Here is a 15672-nt window from a genome sequence, read left to right on the forward strand (position 1 = left end):
TTTATCGTTATTAAAAGATTGCCATTTGCTCTTCTTGAGCGACATTTCACAGCCATCCACGCATTTTCTTTCGATCGGACTTCATTCGTTCGAATATCTAAAATAAAATCAGAACATAATGTATAATGGGTATTCAAAATTTGCTCATTGTTACAAGTCTTCCTAAAAAATGTTTTATCTTTTTGTTCTTTCTTCGGGAAGTGCATAAGAGAGACTCTTTCATTACTATCAACTGTCGGAAAACTCATTACTTCACAGGTTCGTTTGTTTTTAGAACATCTGACAATAAGTTATCTTATATGTGATTTGAATTTTCCATTAATCAGTGTTTTATAACTCTTTGACCTTTGATTACGCTTTTTATTATTTTTGCCTGATGTTTCTGATCAAAAGGCTGAATATAAGTTGCCATTTTTGTAAAAACAACAAAAAATGCACGGGTGAATCTCACCGCAAGTTAATATTCTATTGCATGACTGACACAGAAATCAGGCTGTTATATTTTCGAGTAATCAAAAATATTCAGTAAATATTAATAAAAAGAAATCAAGGTTTCAGTTTCTTCTAGCAGTATAATACAATAGGCGTAATGTTTTGATTAATTATAAAAATTAAAATTTTTGTTACATTTAAATTATATTTAATGAATGAAGATTACCTTAATAAAGTGCTAGAGCTTTTTCTCTTAAATTTAAGCTCTATTTTTGGATTCAAATATAATATCCGACATCTAAGGTTTAAAACAAGCCTTCGATTTCAGTAACTTTCTGTAAAACCTTCTAAATTTTTTTTATTTTGCAAATGAATTAGCTTTATGCAAAAAGTAATTATTAAAAAAATCCTATTAGTTCAATAGATTTTCATTAGAAAACACTGGACACGAGATATCCTTGATCCAAATTCGTCTTTTGTCATCTGCATTGATAATCCATTTCAATAATTAAATAAAAAAATCTTAATAGAAGACATTTCTCTTTTTTCCATTTTCTTTCATAACAGCATATAAAAAATAGAAACATATCTCTGTGATATAAAAAAAAAATATTTTTGCCCATTCAAAAAATTTTCTGCACTTTCTAAACAATTGTAAATTCAACTGAAAAATCATAATTTGAAGTAGATCAAATTAATGTTAATTAACTTATTATAGCATGCTTTATTATAGGATCGAATTAGGATTCTTTTAACACAAAAATATCTAAACTTGATGCCCAGAAGTTTGATTCGAAGGTAAGTCGAAGAAATATTTCATCAATTCAAGAAGGCTAGATTTAAGGTCAAATAATTCTGCCAGTAAATCAAACAAAATATAAAAATTCAAATAAATTTCTTTATGAAAAATATACGCACCGACTTCATACATAACCTCATACATCATATATGTGAACTTAACACCATGATTTAATGCAAATTAGTTGAAACCACTAAGACACAGTTCAGAAGACCTCGGAAAAGACACAACTTGAAATTTATTTGGATTCTGTTAAAAAAATTTAATTCTTTTTTAATTGAATGAAATTAGAATGCATTATTTTCTAAGCCCAAAATCATAATCTAAAAAGAAAATATTATCTATATTTGGTAGAAAAAAAATCTCTAACAAATAATTATTGCTTTTCCTTGCAACAGTTACTTTAGTAACCAGATTGCACACAAATGCATTGTTCTTCAAAAACAGTAATCCAGTATCTGTAGATTAAACCTGGAAATTTTGTTTTCATGCATTCAATTTATCACTAACGCAGGCAATATCCCTAATACGCTGGTAGACATCAAAGCAAAGCTTAAAACATTTTTACGTTAACCCTTTCCAGGGCCGTGGAAAGTATGCTTCCCGACAAATTTATCAATATTTGTATGAAATTATGTAGGTTGGCATAAGTTCTGACGAATTTTTTTAGCAAGTCAGAAACTTAGATGCTACAGTTCTTTATCTCAGAAAAAATTATGTGTCTTGATTTGTTACTTAATTATTAGTTAACCAAATTAATTAATTAATCAAATTAAATTTATCTAATAAGCTAAATGAATCCCCTTTTTTTATTCTAATTTCAAACCTAAAAATATTTTAACATAATATGACTAGAAAAAAATGACCCTTTAAAGGGTTAAATACATAAAGACCAGTGAATTCATTCCCAGGAGAAAGATTCGAATACATGATAATGCATTTAAATGTAAGAGAAAAGATTGAAGATCAAATGCCCCAGCACATCAGCACAAAACGTGTTCGAAACATGATGAGATTATATTACAAGAAAGGGCAGCAATATTAAATATACATACATATAAATCATTTTTAGTCCCGCATAATTCGAAACGGAACGTTAATTTAAAATTCAAAAACCTTCAAATGTTTTAATAAAAGAAAACTTTACATTGAAAATAACTCAACACGAAAAAATAAGAGGAATCATGATATCTTAAACATTAACAATGGATGAAAAAATATAAAATGAAATGTTAATAAAAAGAAAGAAATGGTCAAGGTTTAACATCTATAATTAAATATATTGCTATAAAATAATTTAAAAGATGGGTTTTTTTTTTTAATTTGTTAAAAATAGAAAATACTAATGCACGTTAAAACATGTAACATTGAAATGATTATTCTTCGAATTTTGTATGGTGTAAAATTAATTTTTCGGAAATTATTTTGCAAACTTGCCAAAATTTCACTTGTTTTTTAATTAATTAAATTACGAAGAAACATTTCAAAAACATCGTTTGGACCTTCAAATTCCCAGAATTAAAAATGCACATTAGACAAATTTGCGTATTTTATTTTTCCTGTATGTGCCAACTCAAACTTTATACACAATAAGGAAAAAGATGACACAAATCATTGGAAAAAAATGACAATAAATTTATTTAATTTATAGAAAATGACCACAAAGAAATTTTCAGGAAAGGAAAAAAATATCCCAAATCATTGGAATCTTAGGTCTAATATAAAAACATTTATTAAACTTTTTACAAAAATGTATTGCGTTTTATATATATTTTCTAATTGCAGTAAATATTATTCATTAATAAATCATCAAGTGGAAAAAATATTGCTTACAACAGTTCAAAATAGTGTTGTCAATTATAACAATTATTAACCGAACCTACGTATTTTTGTTCATTTGTAATATGTACCATTATTTAAAAACAGCACTAAGTTAGCATTAAAATGTTTCCCAAATATTCTGAAAAACTAAAAATAAAATGGTAAATATCATTAATTTTAGATATTAAATTAATTCGGTCTTAAAACTAAAACAAGTAATAATTAATTTTTTTTATTGGAAGCGAGCAGAACGTGTATTTTTATTATCAATTACTGAAATATTAAGTAAAATTAAAAACATATGAACCGTATTAAGACTCTTAGATATAAATGCATTTGAACATAAAATATATTTTCATTGTCAATGATTAATATAATACAAGTAGCTGAGAGTTTTGATATCAGGAAATATGCTTCGTCGGATCAGTAAAATTTATACAGTAATTTTAAAAATAAAATTTTTAACATTTTGAGTTAAAATTGTTTCGATTCGGTTAAGAATGTAAAATATTTCCATACAATTTTAAAAGAATTATTTCTGTTATTTACAAGTTGATTTCACTTATGCCTTCTCCTCTGATGCCTGCAACAACCGCTGCTGGTCGTGAAAGCCGTTCCACAAATTGGGCATTTATAAGGCTTTTCTCCAGTATGGGTCCGAATATGTATCATTAGATTATCCTTTCTAGGGAAACTCTTTTTACAGAAATCGCACACAAATTGTTTGTCACCGGTGTGAGTAATAATATGTGTCTTCAGCTTAGACTTACGAGCAAAACTTTTTTCACAGAAGTCGCACACAAAAGGTTTGTCACCGGTGTGAGTCATAACATGTATCTTGAGATCACCCTTTTGAGCAAAAGATTTTTCACAGAAGTCGCAGCCGAAAGGTCTTTCGCCTGTGTGGGATCTGTAATGTCTTTTGAGGTTTCCTATCTGGGAAAACTTTCTCCCGCATACATCGCAAACATAGGGTGTTTCGCCAGTATGCGTTCTGTAATGTTGATCACGATGTGATTTATAAGAGAATTGTTTCTTACATATATCGCACATGAAGGGCTTCTCGCCAGTGTGCGTTCGATAATTAGTTTTAGTTGTATCTTTCCTACCTAAGGTCATAGGAAATTTCTTTTTACGAGGACATAATCCGGAAGGTCCAGCCACGGCATTGTCTTCATTATTCGAAGAGATATGTTCCTTCTCGTCGTCCTTATTGTGGACCTGAGAATACATTTGTAGTGAAATATTTTCATCATTTACATCCTCTGCCACTTGCCTTTTGCCATTTTTCGGCTCATTACATCCTCGTGACCGATTAGGATTCACAGACAAATTCGCAGTTTCAGAAATATTATTATTATCTGAAAGATCATTTATGATAACACATTTTATAGAATCCATAAAACCCTTTTTGTCTTTATTCAAAGTCTGCCATTTGCTATTTTCAAGTGACATTTTACATTCTTCATCGGATGTTGCATAAATCAAGTCTGATAAACCTGATACTCTTTGCTTCTGTAAGTCAACACCACCTGATCCGATGGCAACTATCATTTTTTCATCAGTTTCGGGTTGGTCGTTTTCAGTTCTGTGACCGGATTCAACATTTTCTGAAGAAGCAGTAAATGATGCATTTTCATTTGTTTGATTTCAATCGCCTGAACATTTAAAAAGGGATGAAAATATGAACTGTGACAAGAATTCCTTAGTTGCTCATTACCGAAATTCTCTGAAAGGGTGTTACCAGGGTTTTCCACTGAGGAAAGCGATTTTTCTTTTTCATTATTTTGAAACAAAGACAAATTTATGAATTCAGATTTTTTACTTCCTTTTTTTCCCTGAAGCTCGCCTTAAACACTGGGAATCGTCATTCGTATTCTGCGTAGATTTGTCATTTACTTCATCATGGTGTTTTTCCGATTCTACTGGCCGTGATTGTGAATGCCTGTAGTCAAATTTCTTGTGAAGGAAGCAAGGGTGATTCCCATCGTGTGTCAATGATTTACCGCAACGTTTGCAAAGATATTGATCCATTATTTTCAATTTAATTAAAATTCTGTCTGATGAAAATTGTACAAGACTCTGTTCTTGAGGAGAAGAAAAAGAAATTTCTGTTTCTTTAGCAGTTTTCTACTTTAGTTGTGGTGCTGATGTTTTCAAATTTCAAAACACGTTGTACAGTTAAAACAGATACGAAACTTGAATAAATTATGAATGGATCGTTTCTTAAATACCATGCTAGAGCCCTTTTGTCCAGAATTTAATGCGGGATTCGATTCCAATGAAGAAATTAGATTAAATATCTAAAATCAGTCTTCGCTTTATGATATTTTTGTTTCATTTATGATTACCTTTGATATTATTTGATTTAGCTTAATCTGAAAACCAATTAGTTTAAAAAACATGATTTAAAAAGCCTCGTACTAGAACAGAGTTGGGGTAGAAGATACGGGTATTAGAAGACCCATTTTTCAACCTGAGTTCCGCAGTTGATTCGAATTTATTGCTTTCAGTGTATTTTCATGATTCTTTTGATTATTCAAATCTCCTGTGAGATTCAAAAATGTGGAAAAATATATTAATGAAGATGACATTAAAAGAATAAGATTTTCAAGTATATATGTCTGTCAAATAAGCAATGTGAAACTCATATCGTTACGTGCATCTCGGCTAGTATTATCCAATGATATGAGCAAAACCAATGTAACTGAAATTTGTAAATTTCGAAACCTTATCTCAGACCCTATCGAGGCACGAGCTTCGCTAAAAATCTCATTATACATCTCTTAATCAAAACGAGTGTTTGTGGTCGCACTCATCTCTACGTTGTATAGAAGCCGAGATATAACAACTCGAACTGACCAAAAGTTGACGTCATCGGCATCCTGGGAACTCTATGGTATCTATCCGACATTGCTTTGACCAATATTATGCAAAATCTGTACTGCGCATGCGCAATGGATCCAAAAGTACTTCCGGGGGTATTTCTAAGTGAAAACACCATGTCTCTAACATATGTAGTTTATGAGATATAACGAAAACCATCTGCTCATGAGCAGTACATGACTCCATGCGGGATCTTCGACCGTAGGATTACTATGGTGAAAACCTATTGTCTCTAACATACGTAGTTTACGAGATATAAAGAAAACCATCTGCGCATGCGCAGTAGATGATTCCATGAGGGGTCTTCTATAGCCCCGTAGAATTACTATGGTGAAGACCCTTTGTCTCTAACAGCAGATCAGCCTTTAAAAAACGCATCTGATTTCAATGAAGCATACATAATAATAATGCAATACTGGTAAAAGCAGGCGAAGCAGATGAAGATGAAAATTACCATTTATGCTTTATTCATTGCCTACGCGATTTCAAGCTTCAACTATTCATTTCCTACGCAGCTTCAAAACTCCCTGACCAAAAACAATATCATGGTCTCACATGATAAAAACAAAAGAATTTAGATAAATAAAATTTGGCATGAGTTTATTTTCATCTACAATTGTAATTCTGCATCAAATAATGATTAAAATCCGTTTAAAAAAAGGTGAAAATGCATTTTTGGTTTTGTTTTGCATTCTACTAAAATGCAAGAAAATATGGGAAATATACCAGGAGTAAAATGGCTGCAATAAAGCTTGAATCTTTACCTCAGTGGCAGAATTAGATTTGAATCAAAAATATATCGTATCTGTTAAAAGAAGAATAAAGAACTAAAGAAGATGAAGTATCAATATAAACTGAAAGTGGAATTATAAATTTTTAAAAAAGAAACTATCAATATTTTCTAATTTAAATAAATCAAAGACTTCAAGAAGATATTATCATGTGAGAACATTACATTGTGTTTGGACAAAAGTTTTTAAGCTTGCATAGGCAATGAATAAGTGAATCTCAAAATCGAGTAGGGAATGAATAAAGCATAAATGGTAATTTTCATCTTCATCTGTTTCACCTGCTTTTACCAGTATTGCATTATTATTATGTATGCTTCTTTGAAAGCAGATGCGTTTTTCAAAAGGTTGACCTGCTGTAGAGACAATGGGTTTTCATCATAGTAATCCTACGGGGCTATAGAAGATCCCCATGGAGTCATGTACTGCGCATTCGCAGATGGTTTTCGTTATATCTTGTAAACTATATATGTAAAAGACAATGGGTTTTCACCATATTAATCCTTTGAGGCTATAGAAGACCCCTCCATGAAGTCATCTAATGCGCATGCGTAGATGGTTTTCGTTATATCTCGTAAACTATATATGTTAGAGACATGGGGTTTACAAAAATAGTAATCCTACGGGGCTATAGAAGACCATCATTGAGTTCTCTAAAGGCTCTCAAGTTGTAAAAATTTGAATTTTCGAGCAAGGGTGTCGACTTTTTTTTTGAAAACACTTTCTATACGACTGGTATCTATACACTTTACTTGGTATTCTTTACCGAACGACACCACATTTACGTCGCTTACGTTATTAGGAGCCAGGAAACGGAAAGGAGAACATAAAAAGAGCATGATGCTGTTTTGATTAGTTATGATGAAGCCTTGCAACGAAAGAAGGCAACGAAAAAGCAAACAGAGGCAGGAACAAAACCTTCAATCAAACTTTCAGAGACAAAACCTTCAATAAACAAAAACGAATTATGAAAATTTAAAATTAGAAGCTGATCGAATTAAACATGAACGTAAAATATCTTCACAACGGTAACGAAGAAAGCGTAAACGTAGGCAGTGTGTTGCACATTCTCAATCGCAACACTCAACTTCAAACACAGAATGTGTCCATTTTGATTCTGCATCACAACCATCAAAGTTCAAAGCAAAACGTCTCCGTTTTGATTCTGAATTTCAAATATCGCTTTCTAGCACTAAGCAATTTATTGAAAAATAATGTTCTCACATAATAACTTGAATTTTGAGATAGCAGATTTCAATTTTTCAGTTTTTTTTCACCTTATTTCATTTTTTTACTAAAATTATTCAAGATTCCTGAATATATTAGATAAGCGAAAAATGGTTTGAATTTTTTTATATCTGATATTACATTAGAACCAAATTCTGGACCTCAGTTTAAAACAGAAAGCTCTAGCACGTTGTTTATAAAGCGAATAAAAACATATTTTGAAAATCGATTGTATCTTCTTTAATCAAACAAAATCTACGTTATGGCATCATCCTACAGCATTAAATTGCTTGCAGAAAACTGAATTCTTGATTCCTTCAAATAAACAGCTACTTTTTTGTTTCAGTTTAAAAGTTTGTTTGCATAACAGCTAAGTTTCGTATACGTTTTATTATAAGTTAAACTTTCTAACTGAATATCAATGGTTCGATATTTGTGTCAATCATGCAATAGAACATATATTTACGGTGAGATTCACCATTGCAAATTTTACAAGAACAATGACTATGTGTTTTTACCACGAAGATCAGAAGAATCAGAAGAGCTGAATAAAAAGAATGATGACTCAAAGAGCACATTTAAGGAAAGAAAGGATGACAATTATGAGACTCTATATCAAGAAGCTCAACAACATGATAGTGAAAAAACTACACTAATGAATTCATCTATAAATGAAAATAATGATAAAGTTTTCTTTGTGCCTGTCTCAAATAGAAAACGAAAAATGAAGATTTTTACTGAGACACCCTCGCACCATGCACAAATTAGAAATCTGCCTGGTACACCAATATTGGACGTTCAAGCGAATAATGAAAATGCATCAGTAAATGTTTTAACGGAAAATATTGAAAATTCCTCCAATTCTGAAAGAGGCTCTAAGTCGGCTTGCACGAAAACAACAGATAACACCGGATCTCTCCATGAGCGAAACAAAGGTGGATCAAATCATTCAAATTCAACCTCCGGGAAAGCTAGCGAAGAATGCCGAATGTCTCTTGAAGAGATCAAATGGCAATCTCTTAATAATGATAAAGATTTGTTTATGGATTCCCTGGAATGTGTTATTAAAAGCGGTCTTTTTGAAAATAAAAATATTTCTGTGAGTAAGAATTTTTCTGTGAATTCTGTTTTTTCGCCAGGAAATAATAAACGGAAAGATGTCAAGTTTGAAATTTCATGAGATCTAAAAAACGAGCTTATTTCACCTGAAGTTACTTCCGAAGATTCCAGTAACAGTGACGAAAGGACTGAAAACGAGAAAGAAATTATGTGTTCCAGGAAAGACGGCAATCTGGTAGCTGGACCTTCAAGAATACGTCCCCATAAGAAAAATTTCATCTGCGATAATTGTACTAAAGAGTTTAAATTTAAAAGTTGGCTTACAAATCATTATCGAAAACATACTGGCGAAAAACCATTACAGTGCAGAATTTGCAAAAAAAAAAAAAAAAAAAAAAAAAAAAAAATCTTAGAAAAGAAACCTCAATAGACATTACAAAATACACACTGGTGAAAAGTCCTTTGTATGTGAAACATGCGGAAAACAGTTTTCTCGCAAAGATATTCTGGTTATTCATTATCGGACTCACACGGGTGAAAGACCTTTCGTGTGTGATGTCTGTAAAGCAGCTTTTTGTTATAAACATAGCCTTAAAGTACACATCAGGACTCATACAGGGGAAATACCTTATAAATGCCCAGTGTGTGGAAAGAGGTTCACGTACAACAGCGTTTGCATTAGGCATCAAAGAATGCATAAGTGAATTATTAATTCTTTGACTGTAGTATGAAATTAATTCGAATACTTAATAGAATTGAATATTTAAATTAATTAATATAATTTTATTTAAAAAATTACTGTATGATTTTTACATATTTCACGAAGCCTATTTTTTTGATAACAAATCTATAAGGTACTGAATGTTACTTGACAACTGATGTACAAATGGAAATCTTCGATGCGGGTACTGTCAATGCACATCGCTATAAGGATGAGATCCTTGAAACCTATGTGAGGTTGTTCCGGGGTACTTTTGGCCCAGACTTCATGTTTATGGATGAAAACGCGCTTCCACACACAGACCAGATCGTTGATGATTTTCTGAAGGAAGACGATATTCGACGTATGGACTGGCCCTCGAGGACTCCGGATCACAATCCTTTTGAACATGTTTGGGATGGTCTCGGAAGAGCCATTGCACAGCGTCACCCCCCTTCTAATACCATCCAAGAGTTAAAAGGCGCGCTTTTGGAAGAATGGAATTTGTTGCACCAAGCATATATTGACATGCTCATAAACAGTATGAAAGCTCGTTGTGAAGCCTCTATAGCAGTGCACGGTGGTCACATTCCATATAAGAACAGGCTTTTTCCGAGATAAATGCTTAATCTCTGATTCATAATATAACACTTTTTGATATATCCTTTTTCTTAATTCCCAATTAAAATCCTTTCCATGTTGTTATGTGTCTATGTTCTTTCTTCCATTGTAGTGTGCCTCTGTGCCAAATTTCGTGGCAACACAGTGAATAGTTTTTTTATTTTTCGCAGATTTTATGTTTGTGACCTTAATTTTGGACATGAGTGTATTTCATTCGAGGATTGGAATGCAATTATTTTTCATTTTGGCTAATAACATTTTATTATAATTTTTTCTTCGTTTTATTAATGATCAAGAAAAGATATGCCAACTTATTTCAATTTATTATTTTGAATAGTTTTTATCATAATGTAAGAATTTAATGAAATATATATATTTTTTTTTCAAATTATGGTATAACTTCAAATAGAGTAGTAATTGATCGAATTTTTTTACAATTAAAGTTTTACAATTACAGTTTTTTAATTCATTCTTTCATGCGATTTAATTGGATGTATAAAAATTAGACAGAAAACCTGGAATGTAACATGAAGCAATGAACAAAAGGGTGTACCTTTTCTAATATGGTAATATGAATTACATGTAAAACAAAATTTTTGATTAATAAAATATTTGGCTGATGAAGTCATCTAGACAAAGCTACAAAAATTGAAATTTTCTTTTCACTACTAATTGCAGCGGACCAATTGGATGCGGAGCTCGGCTAATAACACATAAATCTAAAAATTCTGCAGAAAGAAATTGTATTTTTCTGGATTTACTATTAAATGAAATATATGAGAATCAGAATTAATAAGCATATATTTTCTCATTTTGGGATTACAAATTAACAAGTGTACAAATGGAAATAAAGTTTTAGTCTTATAAAAGCGAAATTGGCATTAAGATGAGTAATAGTTTCTGTTTTGAGTTAATTTGTTAAATCAAAGTTTTTGTGGGATTTTTTTCGTGAGATTTACTTTTATTGTTTTGAAGTGCAGAAAATGAAATTAGCTGCTTTAATTTTTAAATCTTTGATCCATCCTTTTTGTACCATTATTTTAATTACTAAACCAACTCTCTCCAGACGTACACAAAGTTAAGCTGGGTTTTTTAAATTTTATTTTAGAGAAAAAGTGCGTTTAACTAAACCCTTCTCAATCAACTTATTTTATTATTTACTACATCCGTCAAGAAAATGTATAGCCCTCAAACCTAATTAATAATTTTAATCAATTTTTGTTCTAAAGCTCAAGAACAAAATATATATGTTTTGGTTAGCCGCTGTTTTGAACATATTCTACATATATAGATTGTTTGAGTCATATAAGCAAATATTGCTTTTAGTTTCCATTACATAACAGGAAAAAACGTTTCAGGGAGATAAGATTATATAATATTATTAAGTTGATTCTCAAAACTTGTGAAAAAGAAATATTATCTTGAGAGTTATCCAGTTTTAAGAAAAGACAATCTAATTTTTTTTTCAAATTTCAAATTTGTAATTTTTTATTTAATTCTTGATGTAATAGAATCCATTGGAATATTATAAATTGCTACTAATACAAAGCTCCAATAAATTCAAATTCTAGTAAGATGCACCATGCACGCAAATGGAATGTGAACGGCATGAAAAAAGAATTATTGTTTTTGTATGCCTATTCTTCGTATCACTATTGCCTTCACACTTCTTTAATTTTGATTATTTCAATCGAATTCTACAAAATAGAGGCTCCATTGTCATATTTCTTTGGATTCAATGTCAAGTGGATATTTCATGCTATAATATACATATTCTGTTTATAAACACGAAACCTGCTTTCTCTTTCCAGGACTTCTACACTGCTTTGTGAGAGGGACCTTTGTTAGTTACCGTTAATGTAATTGCCAAAAATCCTATGATCTAAGGATGCAGAATGAAATACATTCATTCACTTAAAACCACAACTAGTTTATATACCATTGTCCTTGCACTAGAAGTTGATGTTAAATTGACTCGCCTCCATACAGGACACACCGTAATCTCCATTTCAGTGAAAAGTCATCAATATGATCCACTTGTCCTATTCATTTTAGTGTTCACATATTTTGATTGAATGCCTTGATTTTAATGTTCGTTGTCGTCACTTTTTCTTCTCATTGCCTCTTAACATGCAAGACTTAGTGGATGAAAAATGTCATCCAGATTTTTAAAAATGTACATAATTGTTCGTTCTTTTACATGTGTCTAACACATTATACTATTGTTCACTATTTGTGAATCAGCATTTAAAGAAGTTTTGTTTCCTTTTCCTCTTATTTTTCTATTTTTAAATTTTACCTAAATATTTTATAGTCTGGTAAGAGATTACACCATATGAATGAAGCAGTATGTCAAACAATGATTCTTTCGTCAGTAAACTTAACAATAATAAGTACTACTAACATTCTTTGACGATCAGATCGTTCATCTGTATTAATACTAAAGAAATTTAATTAAATATTTTGTCTAATGTGGTTTCAGTGGCTTTCTCAGTAGAATATTTTTAATCTTCAAATTTTTAGACCCATAATATGCTTTATTTTTACACTGTTCTGCTTATTTAACTGTGTGTTTATACATCCAAATACATCACAAGAAAGAACGGTGGTATTAAAAATTAATGCATTTAAAGAATTTTCACTTTTGCATGATTTGGAAGAAAATTCTAATTGTAAATTAAAAAAAAAAAAAAAAAAACTTTTAAATTGTAATATTATTTTACACTGAAATCAGTCAATATGAAAAATAAGTCGGATCATCTTGATATCTTGGCCACAAACGATGCAGAAAATGTCAAAATGAAGTGTTAATAAAGACAATAAAAACAATCTGAGTTTCACTCAACAATGGAAGACATCTCTGTAAAATAATATTGAAAGTATTTTTTTTTAAATTTGTTAAAAATAAAAAGAATTATATATTTAAAAATTGTATAATTCAAAGGATGATGCTTAAAATTTTGTCGTGGTGTAAAAATTATTTTTGACTTTTGGAAATTAGACGCAAAATTTCAATTAATTTTTAATAAAAATTCAAATTAAGGTTTTAAAGAAAACCTGTTCCGAGATGAAACTTCTCAATATTTAAAAAGTACATTCGCTAATTTCAGAGTTCTAGCTCCACAGTCTAGCACTGTAAACCCCAGCAAACAACACACACAGATTAAACTCTATTATTAGCAAAGATTGCTCAAATTAATGAAAAAAAAATTGTTCATCAATATAATGAATCTATTTTTTTCATTTGAAATGACCACAAATAATGTCTAAAAGGGGAAAAATATCACACACATTAGACTCTAATACTAAGTTTGAAAATATTTAATGTTGCATTTAATAACTACATTAACTACCTTTGGTAAACCTCATTTTTTTATAAACAAAGATATGAATTCTATGTCAAAATCCCCATTAACATTAAAAATAGATTTTACATTTTTTATAAATTTTTAATTGTAAAAAATACAAATAGTATTATTAATTAAATATCAAGTTAAAAAAAAACTATTGCAAACACCAAATTGTAGTCGATTATTAGAGTTATTAATCTTCAAGTAAATGTGTTCTTTTAAACCGTTATATTCTATACTATTGACAACACTTATTTGGTATTCAAATGTCCTAAAAAACCGGGGGGGAGGGGGAAAAGTGACTATCATTGTATTTGAAAATATATAATTTTAAATTAAAGACAGAAGAAAAAATCCCCTTTTTGAAAGAAAAATGAACATATATTGTTGGTATTAACTATTATAATATGTAATAGGATAAAGCCTATGAAATGTAGAAATAAAGTTAAAAACCTTTAACATTAGGTATAAATCCGTTTCAACTAAAAATACGTTTTCATCGTCAATTGTGATTTAAAATTATTTTATATTGTGATATCACCTCGTCAAGTAGTGAAATTCACAGAATAATTTAAAAAATGAAGCGATTTTGAATTATAATTGTTTCAATTCTATAAAGAATCTAAAGCAATTCCATACAAGATTAAAAGAGTTATTTCCGTAATTTCCTGCTTGATTCCATCCATTCTTTCTAATGTGATGCCTATTACAAACGCTGCCGCTAGTGAAAATCTTTTCATAAGGTGAGCATTTATGAGGTTTTTACCCAAAGTGAGTCCAGATGTGTATTGTAATGTCTTGATCTAGACTGATCAAATAACGAAGCAGAATTTCCAGACAATTCTTTATTTTACAGCCCTATATATACAAAAGAACAACTTGTTCTAATCTTGGTTCAATAAATAGTTATTTACACCTGTAGTAGGAGACACAACAGTCGAAGTCGAAGGTTTATCTTGCAACTCAGTTCTCCACCAATACGGAGAAACAACACCACAGAGAACTAACAAGTTGTTAGTCAACACGACCACTCCAGGGGTAGTTCTCGGACTCCGAACTCGTGGGAGTAGTCCAACATTCTGCCTCCACATCGTTTCTTCTCCTCTCCCTAAAAAAAAAAATCTCCGCACTATATTTTGGCGACACTCTCTGCCTTTTAATTTACATTCATCATTTGAGCTCTCTTTCGGCCAATCGGGGTTCAGCAATATGCTCCCTCAGCGGCGCCAGTCGGTCGTAGGAAAGTCCATTTAGTGATGCAACTTTCATAACTGATTATTCTGGAACACGGAGTTATCATAGTCCTTTCACAATGAGAAACACTTAGAATCCAGATGTTTGGACATCCCTTTCTCTTTGAAGGTACTATCAATATATCTTGGACGAGGAATTCCCCCTTGTGGTCTTTCACTGCAGTCGCTAATGAACAGATGCGAAACCACCCAGTGAAAAATCCACCATCTGGCTATCTCGAGAAGTTTAGTAATTAACAGCGACGACACAGCTGGCTGTAAATATCCTATCAGTACTGGGAAATGGGGAATGTTACAGTATTTTAAGAGTAGAGTCATAAGCAAAAGCGTTTTACATACGTATCATGAAAAGAACTTTTCACCCTTGTGAGTCTGATAATGTTTGCCGAGGTTTATTTTCTGAGAAAATTCTTTTCTGCATATATCACACACAAATTGCTCTCTCTTCAGTGTGCATTCTCTAATGCCTACCACGAACTAGTGTCTGAGAGAATTGTTTACAGCATGTGTCCCACACGAAAGGCTAGTCTATAGGCTATAGTATTTGGTCTATAGTGATGAGTTTTCCTCTTGAATTCCTAAGGACATAATGGCATGGAATTTCTTCTTGCGAGGATAAATTCCGGAAGATACAGCCATAACATTGTCTGTCATCTTACTTGGAAGTAAGATGACAGACAATGTACTTTCACATTGGTAAGTATTTTCAAGTTCTTTCTGTGAATCTGAGAGAGCA

Source organism: Argiope bruennichi, chromosome 6, assembly GCF_947563725.1.
Source record: "Argiope bruennichi chromosome 6, qqArgBrue1.1, whole genome shotgun sequence".
Taxonomy (NCBI): Eukaryota; Metazoa; Arthropoda; class Arachnida; order Araneae; family Araneidae; genus Argiope; species Argiope bruennichi.